Source organism: Sebastes umbrosus, chromosome 3 (genome assembly GCF_015220745.1).
Source record: "Sebastes umbrosus isolate fSebUmb1 chromosome 3, fSebUmb1.pri, whole genome shotgun sequence".
Classification (NCBI taxonomy): Eukaryota; Metazoa; Chordata; class Actinopteri; order Perciformes; family Sebastidae; genus Sebastes; species Sebastes umbrosus.
The window spans coordinates 40,725,208-40,737,308 of record NC_051271.1 but is presented as its reverse complement, the minus strand read 5'-3'; the positions used below and the strand labels follow the sequence as shown (position 1 = coordinate 40,737,308).

General features: G+C 40.4%; 1 protein-coding gene across 1 annotated transcript in view; it reads right to left on the bottom strand.

Annotated features, from left to right (window-relative positions):
• Nucleotides 1-11,869, bottom strand: part of LOC119483243 (FERM and PDZ domain-containing protein 1) — an 85,719-nt gene extending 73,850 nt beyond the window's left edge. Inside the window, exon 1 of the mRNA XM_037761336.1 lies at nt 11,527-11,869. The gene's annotated coding sequence lies outside the window, so the exon portion shown is untranslated. The remainder of the gene's footprint in view (nt 1-11,526) is intronic.
• Between the last annotated feature and the right edge of the window lie 232 nt (nt 11,870-12,101).

The window sequence follows — 12,101 nt, the reverse complement described above, 5'->3', positions numbered from 1 at the left end:
TGCACCGATGGAGTAACAGCTTTTGGTGGGGGCAGTGTCATGGTGTGGGGCGGCATCTCCCTCACTGGCAAAACAAGGCTTGTCATCATTGAAGGCCATCTCAATGCAGTGAGATATCATGCAGATATATGCAGTGGATGAGATTCTGCAGCCAGTGGCGATCCCATATCTCCACAATCTGGGACCTAACTTCATCCTCCAAGATGACAACGCTCGCCCCCACAGAGCCAGGGTTATCACAGACTACCTCCACAATGTGGGAGTAGAGAGAATGGAACGGCCTGCCAAGAGTCCAGACCTCAACCCAATTCAACACTTGTAGGATCAGCTTGGGCGTGCTGTACGTGTTAGAGTGACCAACACAACCACGCTGGCTGACCTGCAACGAATCCTGGAGGTTGTGTGACCAGGTTGGTGACCAGCATAAGGAGGAGGTGCCAGGCTGTTGTGGCTGCGTATGGATCTTCGACCGCTACTGAGGCTCCTGACGGTGGATTAAATTAATAAAGTGTAAAATAGCCAATATGTCTTGTTTGTTCCTTGTTACTGATAGAGAGTTCAATCATCAAATCCACCAAACAACTCAAAACAAGAGTCAGTACCAACAGGAGAATACACTGTTTACCATTGACGGAGCATTTTGGCAAATTTTTCTTGGGCGCTACCCACATAATCAGCTGTGCTGCTCATCCCACAAATACATGATCTTTACAAGTTGGACATCATTGTGAAGGTAAATAAGCAGGCTTTCCAACGATGTAAAATACAATGACCATTAGCATTGTAACAACGGAGAAATAATCCACCAAACACAAGTTTCCAAACTTTGTTTTTCCAGTATATATACATTTGCATAAAGCAGCATATTTGTCCACTCCCATGTTGATAAGAGTACTTTTTTACCAGTTTATTTAAATCAACACTTCCTGCTTTCATTTCAAAATAAAAGCCCTCAAGCGTTTTTTCTATGGACAGAATTCCTTCATTTGTTAACACAAGGCTTTTATTCTGAAATATGTGCCGGACAGTGTTCTAGAACATAGAGTGACTTGGAGAGCTCCATGAATGTATAAAGTACGGAGTTTTAATTGTGGATTATTACTATTATTTACAAATTACCACACATTTCTTAACCTTTCTCTGTCTAAAATAAATATAAATGATATTTATAATGAAACTAAATGGCCATTAACAGGCAAACTCTATGTAGAAAGAGAGGGCTGACAGCAGCAGCTGCAGCAGCAGACACGCATCTGACATGCAGCTGAACTGCAGCTGGTGTGAACACCCGACGCGTGTATCACGCAGCCACCGCGCGACCCAGCCGCCGCGCGCTCCTGATGTTCCATGTGTGTCCACGGCTTTAGGTATTGTCAATAGCATACTGGCAGACATTGTCATTGTTAGGGGTGTAAGAAAATATCATTTTATGTTTTGTGATACTGTATCGATTCTCAAAAACACTGTATCGAGTTTTAATTAATAGTTTACATGCAAATATTAAGTCAGTCAATACTTTATTTCATTTGCAAAGAGATGTGCCCTCTCAGTGTATGTGCCTTCTCACAGTAGAGCTATGATGTTGATGTTACAGGGACTGTGATAAATGCAATTGCAGATCCCACTGTTCTGTTCTGTAAACTTTTTTAATCAGATTTTATGCATATGGTGCATTGTAGTGTTGGATTGCAATCTGTAAAATGAGAAAGTTTGTGAGCCGGCAGCAATGTACACTACAAGATGTTTCAGAAAACATTTTACACAAAAAATAGGCATTACAATAACGGAATATGAATTCATATTTGATCAGCGCTGCCTAGTTTCACCGTTTGATCGGAGTTTGCGAGTGATTGACAGCTGCCTCCATTTAATGAACAGCCAATAGGAACGCTTTCTCTCTGAAATGACCTGTGATTGGCCAAAGTCTCCCGTCATGGGCTAGATGTTCTAAAGCCTGAAAACAAAGCCATGAGGAGGAGCAGAAGTCTAGTTTTCCCTCAGAACTCTTGAATTAGTCTTAATCTTATTTCCTCAGCCAGGGTGATTGAAATACCTGTTTGAGCCACACAGTCCTTTTCAGTTACCATGCCTGATAAGACCTTTAGTCAGTTGGAGGTTGGGTGGAGCTACTACGACGTTCTAGATAAAAACTTGTATTGTCATCAGGCTTGACTTAAACATTGCTCTCCTAACTTTGTAAAACTAAATGTGACCAGTAAATACATAGATATTCATTTATCTAATTGTTCTTTATTATAAAAAAATAAATAAAACGTACACCAGCAACTTGGTAAAAAATTTTCAAAGTGTAAACGTTTCTAATGCACCAACAAATTTGTCAAAACTTAAACTGGAATTAAAATATCGGTAAATAATGTATATAGTGCATAAACATAAAATTGAATTGAGTAGATCGGCCCCATTGTCATTGATATCTTATCCAGCTATTTGAATCAGTATCAGCCTGATATCTGATCCGGTATCGGTGCATCCTTAAAAAGTTTTACCTCTAACTGTCACGGAATATTGTTTTACAATAAATGAGAATTCACTCTACAAAATGTTGAAATATATAGTAGGAGTCCGTCAATGGGTAAATCATATTAGCCTCTTTTGCACTGCATGTAATTGTTTATGCTCTAGGTCAGTGTTTTATCTTTGATACACAAATCTGTTACGTGACAGATCTTTAATTAACTTTCTCTCCCACCTGTTCTCCTCTTGATCCAAAATAATTATATGTTCACTAAAGACAGCAGAGAAGACGCAATCCACTTAGCAGCTCACATCGCAGTCAGACACACAAACACAACACAATCCTTGTGACCTAATGAACTTTTCATATAATTGACACCGACAGTGTTTGGCTGACACTGTAAGTAAGTGAGCATGTGTATTTGTGTCTCTTAAGTCACACATGCCAACAGAGGAATTACAGTACATGTTATCTATATTAAAGTTATTTCACTTAAAGCAGCAGTGGGTAGAAATGGAGCAAATATGATTTAAAAAAAGTATTTTTTATGAAACGGTCATTATATCCTGACAGTAGTGCATGAGACAGATAATCTGAAAAAAATCACGTCCTCCGGTGCTCCTAACGGCATCTGCAAGATTTCAGGAAAACAACCAATCAGAGCCGAGCTGGAGCCTTGCCGTCTCTGAGCAGCTGTCAATCACTCACTAACTCTGACCAAACGGTCAAACTAGGCAGCGCTGATCAAATATGAATCAATAATAAATGAAACATGAAAACATTTTATGTGAGAAATAGACATTACAGTAACAGAATATTAATTATTTTTTGATCAGCGCTGCCTAGTTTGACCGTTTGATTAGAGTTCGCGACTGATTGACAGCTGCCTCTGTTGAATGAACAGCCAATAGGAACGCTCTCTCTGAAATGACCTGTGATTGGCCAAAGTCTCCCGTCACGGGCTAGATGTTCTAAAGCCTGAAAACAGAGCCATGAGGAGGAGCAGAAGTCTAGTTTTCTCTCAGAACACTTGAATTACAATATGCTGAAAGGTTATTATGGAACTTTTGCCCAATGATGCCAAAAATATACTGACTACTGAAGCTTAAGGACAGTTGTGTTTACACCCTGTTGATCCGATCACACAGGTGGACAGCTCTAAGTATATCAGTTCATACCTGGCATTAGAATGCATCTCCACGTGTCTCGAGTGACCAATTGTGATCTCACTTCCCCGCTCTATAGGCAAATAAACATGTACATCATTTCCATTTGCAAAGACTAAAAGACGTTGTTGTTTCTTTAACTGGCGGGAGGCAGCAATGCACTTCCCATGCCTAGTCTGCTGGAAAATTAAAAAAGTTAATTGGCCAATGCCACCAAAATGAAAAGTTGTTTTGTCATCATGTGAGACGTACTGGTCAAAATGATTAGATGTGGAAATATTTCTCACTGTTTTTCTCATTCGCTTAGAATCTTCCATTCATTCAAGCAAAGTGCATGTGTTTTTTGACACGTGTGCAAAAGAGTAAGTACAATTGTCTACAATTTGCACAATAACCACTCGCACGTCTTGCTGATCAAATCTGATGAGTTGATTCTCAATGAAACTGTAATCCTCTTCACAGACCACAAACTTCTAGACCAGGGGTCTCCAACCTTTTTTCCTCTGAGAGCTACTTTGACAAAATGAAAATGGCCGAGAGCTCCTCATATTTTATATTATTAGTAACATTTATTCACATCACTCAGCTCCACCCAAACCAGCTGAATAAGCTTCTTTTGTGTGAACATTTAGAAAATGTTGCTATCCAACACTCACATTTTGACATCACATTAATGTCATAGAAAACAAAACTATGTTGTTACTTATTTTCTGTCTGTCCACATATCACTGCATCACATCACTTCCCTTCACATTCCCTTCATCATCTGGAGTTCACATGCGTATTAAATGCATACCCTGGCCTTACCACCTGATTTGGGTGTGGAGAATGAGATCCCAAAACTCAGCACATTCCTCCAGGAACAGCTTGAAGCTCGTCCTTAAAGGTAACGTTAATTAAAGGTAAAAATAAAAAATAAAAAAGCTCCTGTGTTGCTTGGCCTTTGCTCGAATGGAGTTGATAATCTTAACAACAGGTGTCATGACATGATCAAATCCCATAACCTTTGCGCATATAGCCTGTTGATGAATGATACAATGATTGTTTGGTCCGCTTTGCAGAGGGCAGTAAATCCTGCGTGACGCCCTGTCATAGCCAGCGCTCCGTCAGTTGTTACAGACACCAGCTTTTCAACAGCGATCTTTTTTTCCCACAAAGTAGTCCTTCACAGCATTGTAAATATCAACTCCTCTGGTTGTAGTTCTCAGTGGAAGTAAGGTCAAAAACTCTTCTTTTGTGGAAAAGTCATCAGACACCATCCGAACGAAGATAGCCAGCTGGGTTGTATCGCTGGAGTCAACCGACTCATCACACTGGATGGAAAACCATCTGCACCTGTCCATGTCCCGTTCTAGCTGCTCCACAGCATCCGCAGACAGCGCAGACTCTCTCCTTGCCACAGTATTAGCACCAAGTTGTACATCGGCGATAGCAGACATCATTTCTGTCTTACTTTTATGGTCCTTGAATAGCGTTTAAGCCACCGCAGTCATCGCCTCTTTTTCCCGAAAGTCCTGTGAAAAGTTGCCGTGGACTTTGGTGAAGTGGTGCTCGACGTTACATCTTCTACTGACTGACCCGCTCACACCGCAAATGAGACACACACACTTGTCCTTCACATTTGTGAAAAAAAACTCTGTTTCCCATTCCTCATGAAAATAGTATGTTTTTTGCCTTTTCTTGGCCTGGTTATTTTCTGCGGTCATTGTCAAATCTGGTGTGTGTTTACTAGCCTGCTAACATCTCCTAATGTTACGGCATCACCAAACTTGGCAGCAGGGTAACTCGTTTAATTGACAACTGATAATCAGTTTGTGTTAGAAGGGGGCGGGATGTCTGTGAATTTGATTGGATAGAAATTAAGGTTTACCAAGTGACTTTGTCTCATCAAATTTGTTTACATATTCTTTGAACCTTTAGCGAACGACTTAGAAACGGGTCACGAGCTACTGGTCGCTCGTGAGCGACGTGTTGGAGACCCCCGGTCTAAACAGTCTTTCATTGTTTGAGCCATCACATGCAAAATGATCCAATGTTTTACACACGTGCCAAAACACGTATAATTTGCTTGAATGAATGAGAAATTCAAATCTGTTGTTAACAACAAACTAATTGTTCAGAGAGTTGAGCTTATTGTTTTGAAAAAAAGAATTCTCATTCGAAAATTGAGCAAAACCAATGAGAAAAACAGTGTATCTCTATGGGCTTCTCAAAGTTTTCAGCCTCTGTGTTATTACTTTATTAACTTCATAAGTATAGGCGCAACTCATAACCCTCGGCTACAATACCTTACACTATTTGAAAACCAACTGGAGATGAGAAAAAGAATGAAAGAAAGGAGAGGATTTGAGGATGCATTTTCCAGGGGACACATTTGGACACAGTGTTTACACTGCAAAAGATATATGGTCAAATGTGTCCCAGACAACCTCGGAGTGATCGGATCACAATGCGTCTTGGTGGTCGTTTACACTTGTACTGTCCACTTGTGATCAGATCACCCAAGACGATCCTTAATGTCAGGTGGTCACAAGTTTAGAGAGATTTCTCAAGAATTTGGGTTTTATATGTGGTGCCAAACAAAGTGAAGGCTTAGATGATATGTTGCATTTCTCTCATTAGTTGATTCATATTTTATTGAAATTTACAATGTATACTGTTTAGTCTCAAGGAGCAGAAGTTTGGCTTTGATTCAGAGAACACATTTATCTTCGATCTCCACTCAGTCAATAAGTTAAATGGGTGTTTGTTTATGGCAAATATGAAAATAGGATACGAGGTAACACGTGCTACCATATACAGTATATCCATGTGTAGCCAATGTTGCAAACCCTGTTTCTATTTATTCAATTCATCAATTCATCTCGAGTCAGTCAGTCACAGATACACAGCCACTGGCTTTACCGTTATTAAATAATCCACTCACATTTGGGCAATGAGAGTGGGTCTGCTAACTCAAGATCATTAATGAAGGCAATGCTTTTTTCAGATTGGCTTACTTAATTTGTCTTCTGCCAAATACACAGCTATAGCTGGCAATTTGAAATATAGTTCCCATGAGTCATTTGGGTCCTTTGCCAAGCTAGCTTACTGATACCAAGCCTGTCCAGAACAGAGATGAGTTTTCTAGCACTGGTTCAATCCTTGTGTCCACTGGATGTAGCGATGTGGCATTCAGATTCTACAATTCAGTTGTCCATGGAAAGCATTTTGGAAGCGCAGTAGTTGTTTTTAGAGATGTTCTGATACCATTTTTTCCTTCCCGATACAATTCCAATTCCTGAACTTGCAGTATCGGCTAATATTGAGTACCAATACGATAGATAGATATAGTTATTATTATTATTATTATTATTATTATTATTATTATTATTTAACAGCTGTTTACTACTGACCATGTATGAATGTGATATGATTACTATCTTTGTTGTATGGCCTGGCTCAGGTTAAACCCTGTAAAACATGAAAAAAATACATACAGAGAATGAATGCAAAAGTGTGCAATGTCAGCACTTGTACCCTGTTACATTCATCCTTGTACCTTGTTTGAGTTTAGCAGCTTGCAATTTAGTAAATTACATTTTTATTTTTTTTCATTTTTTATATCCACTTATTATCCACTGTGAAATATTGCCAAATGGCTGACATGTTTTTTGCTCTGACTACCGTTACACTCTCCACTAGCACCACACTTCTGTTGTTTGCTATCGTCGCTTGACTAACTACGTGCAATCAGTTCTTCGTCACTGCTCTAAAACAGTAGTTACCAGTGGCAGCCATGATTCATCCAGGGCGACAGCACAGTGAAGGCTGCTGTTTTGGACCAGCGCAGAAGAATTGATTTCCGGGTAAACAAGTTGAGCTTTTTCTGGGTTAATAAATGATGGTATCGGATCGGTGCATAGACTGGTGTACTCGCCGATACCCGATCCCGAATTTTGGGCAGTATCGTACGCATTTAAGATACTGGTATCAGTATCGGAACAACTCTAGCTGCTTTGCGGATATTTTTTGTTTTTAAAAGCATATTCAATTAACAATTAAAGCTCATTTATGATCGATGTGGTTACAGATACTTGGTGGCTGTACTTAATTTGTTTTAATAACTGTACTACAGCATGCCATCTTGCCATTTGGCATCTGTATTTCTTTCCTGAATATCATGTATTAGCAGAAGGAAAATGTAGCACTCCTTCTCTTGCTTCACTCAGTCAGAGAAAAGACATAAACAAACTATTTTATATCTATTGCCTACTAATATGAGTGTTTAGAAATATTTGCAAGTGAATTTCACCCTTCAGAGAAATGATCTGGTTCAGTGAAAATGAACCCAGCATGTAAAGGAAGCGGAGTAGAGTAAAGAGCTGTGTGTGTGAGCTACAAGTGAGCCACTTCATTCACACATCCGGTGAACATTGGCACATTGTGCCCAGTAGCTGCAATGGGACTGGAACGCAACGTAGCAGCATCTTGTGGACACTAGGGTTTAGTGGGGATATTCTGAGCAAATGAGGCGTACAGAAAGACAACTGGATAGTAACGAAATATGCTTTACCTACATGTAATTGGTCCCACCTATCTTTACACATATCCAGAGGCACAACTAGAACAGGGAAAGGGAAACATAAGCCAGCACTCACTAGAATAACAGTTTCCTTCAGTTCTTCATACAGCGTAATTCCCAATAACCCCCCGGCACATATCAGAATTCATGGAGGTAAAATCTGAAGTAAAAGAAAAGTTACTGAATCAGCAGGCAGGTATCAGTTTATCACCGTCCAATAAGAACTGATGGATAGCCTCTGATGGGCCTACTGCACTAAAAGCGCTTAAAGAACTATTCCTGCTGTTGTCGGAAAACCCTTTAATCAGGAGTTTCAGACTGAAGCCAAACTGGCTGAAAGTGCTGTCTATGTCTATATGGCAAAGGAGATTAGGGTTGACCTAAAACCTTTTAGACCTCATTAGATCAGTTCCTCCTAACCTCTTTAGTTTCTAATTCAACATTAGGCTGTTATAAGTCAGGGAAAGCTGAGTTTTTTGTGTGTGGCAGTACCAGTATTTTAAGACTCCTTTGTCTCTAATTTTCTGACGTCTTACAGGGGACATATCGTGCTCATTTTCAGGTTCATACTTATATTTTGGGTTTCTACTAGAACATGTTTACATGCTTTAATGTTCAAGAAACTGTCTGTATATACCTGAATATACCTATATTCACCCTCTCTCTGAAGCGCTCCGTTTTAGCGCCTGTCTCTTTAAGACCCCCTCCAGAAAAAGCCCAGTGTGCTCTGATTAGCTTGCGAGAAAAATATGATGTACCTTTGTAAAGGTAGTTCTCAAGCTGTGAGTGGTATATTCTAGGGCTGGGACGACTCACCTATCTCCCCATTCTATACTATCACGATACTTGGGTGCCGATTTGATATGTATTGCGATTCGATATTACGATTTATTGCGATTTGTGTTAACTTTTTTAACACTAGACCATGGGGAAAAGTTGAATCATACACTTCTAGGGACACTTACTTTGGACAATATCTAAATTGATACAGTCAAAATGTTTGACTTTCAGCATGAATGTAGTCAGAGATGTCCTGAAGTCAAATATATCAGTCATTGTCTGGAATTATTTATGAAGTTTTTCCCAGCAACCCAAACATCAAAGAATCCCTCACAAATTAGTTGTATTTTCTTTTTAATTTATAAGGGACATGTAATGTTTTATACTTCTGGTGAATATAATCCAATCAATCTTATTTCCTCTGTACAGTTGTAGCGTCGGCCGATTTGACCAAGGAGATGCGAGTGACGGGTGGCTTGACCACACGTTGCCACGATACGGTAACGTTTCCTGTCCGTGACAGAGTTAGCATGCAGCTTCAGCCGTGATGTCTAGCTCTGCTTTTCTTGTCAATGTGTGAAACCCAAAGTGTTTCCATCCTTTACTGGATGTGTAGTGTTTACCACGCTGGATTTAACATGGGAGGGTGCAGGTCGTATCCACGCGGACCCTCAAACGTCTTCTACTTTCTCATTTCTGCAGCTGCAGTTTGTTTTGGTTGACAGATACGGAACGGATATGACATCACGTTACTCAGACTACAACATTAAAAGTGGTAACTTCCTTCTACCTTCACATAGACTCAAATGGAGCCAATATATTGATCCTGGCATTAAATAAATACATTTTAAAATTGTAAAAAAAAATAAAAATAAAAATAAAATCACAATACATAAGTGAAACAATTTTTTCCCACCCCTAGTATGTTTTTCATGAGCTATAATGTGATATAGGAAGGGGAGCAAAATCTGAGTGGCTTGTTGAATCACATGTTTTCTGATATAGGCAGCCCATAAAAAAACAAAAAACCCACAGTTTGTGAGTTGGTAGGCACTCCATATACAAAATGTGACTATGCTTGTTGTCTTACCATTGGATGTAAAGCTTTAAGGCTCTAACAGTGAAGCGGGAGCTCAGGGAGATTTGGTTACATCAGGTAAAACTCAACAGTGCGCATTTTCATGTCAAGCACTTTTTAAACATTGGTTTTGAAAAGCAGTATCCCAATTAACTTTACTATCATTATTAATAATGCAGTGCCAAAGGGCCTTACAAGTATCTGAATGTGTGCAGCCGTGTGTGTGTGTGTGTGTGTGTGTGTGTGTAGTGTATGTTTGTGTGCGTACAAATAGGTTGACAGACACGCCCTAAGTTTTCGCTCAGTATTAAACTTGACAAATACGAAGCATCAAAAATGTAGCCGAGCCTAAAAATAACATCATAAATTAGTAAACGCTTCAGAACGCAGCTGGCCTCATATTCTTCTTCTTGTTTCAATTCTGCACTAAGTGTCAGGGCTCACTTTGCATTCATGTTCATGTGACACAGATACATGTATAGACTATATACACCCAAGGGATATGGGCACATGCACTTAACATGTACATGGAGTCAAGACACATACACAGAGGCAGATGGTGCCACTCATTAGCATGTTACAATAGCATCAACAATGTGTGTTTGAGAAGGCTGAAGCATGATGCAGCGAAATATCTGGAGCATCATCATACTATAAAATGCATGTGTGTATTTGAGTATGTCTGTGTGCACATATGAGTGTTTGTGTGTGGCGGTGCATGTTCCTGGTTGCAGTGATGCATTAGTAAAACACATTTTGATTTCACACAGACTACGCACTGTTAGTCTATTCATCAATTCTTTAGCAGCAGTTGAATATAGAAAATGAGTCATTTGCTTTAAAAGGAGCCAGGGAATGCCTCAGTCTGTTTCCATCTCCACTGACTGAAGTGAGACATCTAGAGCATTACCTCCCTGATACCTTCCAGACCTTTCTACACCATCTCACAGTGTTCCTAAACTGGAATATCCCTCTCATCAACCATGCGCACCCCTCCTTCATCATAGGACTTTAAACAGGTGAAGTGGTGAATGGGTACCAACTTTCAGCTGACTCTCTCTCTCTCTCTCTCTCTCTCTCTCTCTCTACTGTTGGGGAGAGAGTGTTGTGTTCACTGACCGCATGTTGTGCATTGGCCTGACAGTAGCCTCCAGGCAAGGCTTTAATGACATGATGATGTTGACATGACTTCTCTCAGGTAGCGCAGAGCCTAGAGAGCTAAACCGCTCAACCTGCTTTTCATTTTCAATGTGTTGAACAATAAGCAGGCTATCAGTGAGTTAGAGGAGAAGAAGGACTTCTGAGCTTCTTTTCGAGGTGTGAGTCGAGCTACAGCACCGTCCTGTGTTCTGCTAGCTCGCAGCGGCACCGAAGGAAACAAATACACTTTCTATTGATAGAAAGCTATTTTGGTCACTTAGTGTGTGCTTGTTGTTTGTCTGTAATAATGATGAGTAAAGACCTTACCGAGCTGCTGGGGTCTCCTCTCTAGTCCCCTCCAGAGCGCAGGGCGAGCCCTCGGACCGGTCTCACCGTCGGTCTCACCGGTCGTCCTCACCGGTCGTCCTTACCGTCGGTCTCACCGTCCTGGATGGGGAGCAACTTCCAAAAGCGCCGCGAAAACAAGCCGCACCTTCCTCCTCCGACGGGGACAAGTCACTTAATCCAGAAATATACCACAACATCCCATAATATACCAGAACATCCCATAATATAACATAACATCCCAGAACACGGAGCCTGAAGGCAGCACGGCTCGAGGTCCCTGCTAGGTTTAGGCGCGTGTCATGAAATCCCAGTGCAGGTGAGCGCGAGAGATGCGGACGGGTGAGGTGCACGCGGCTTAAACGAGTAATCTCTCTCTCTCTCTCTCTCTCTCTCTCTCTCTCTCTCTCTCTCTCTCTCTCTCTCCCTTTCTCAATTTTCAATTCAATTCAATTCAATTTGCTTTATTTGCATGACTGTCAGGTGAACAATATTGCCAAAGCGTCAATTCAATAATAATAATAATAAAAAAGAACAAAATAAAAACAAAAA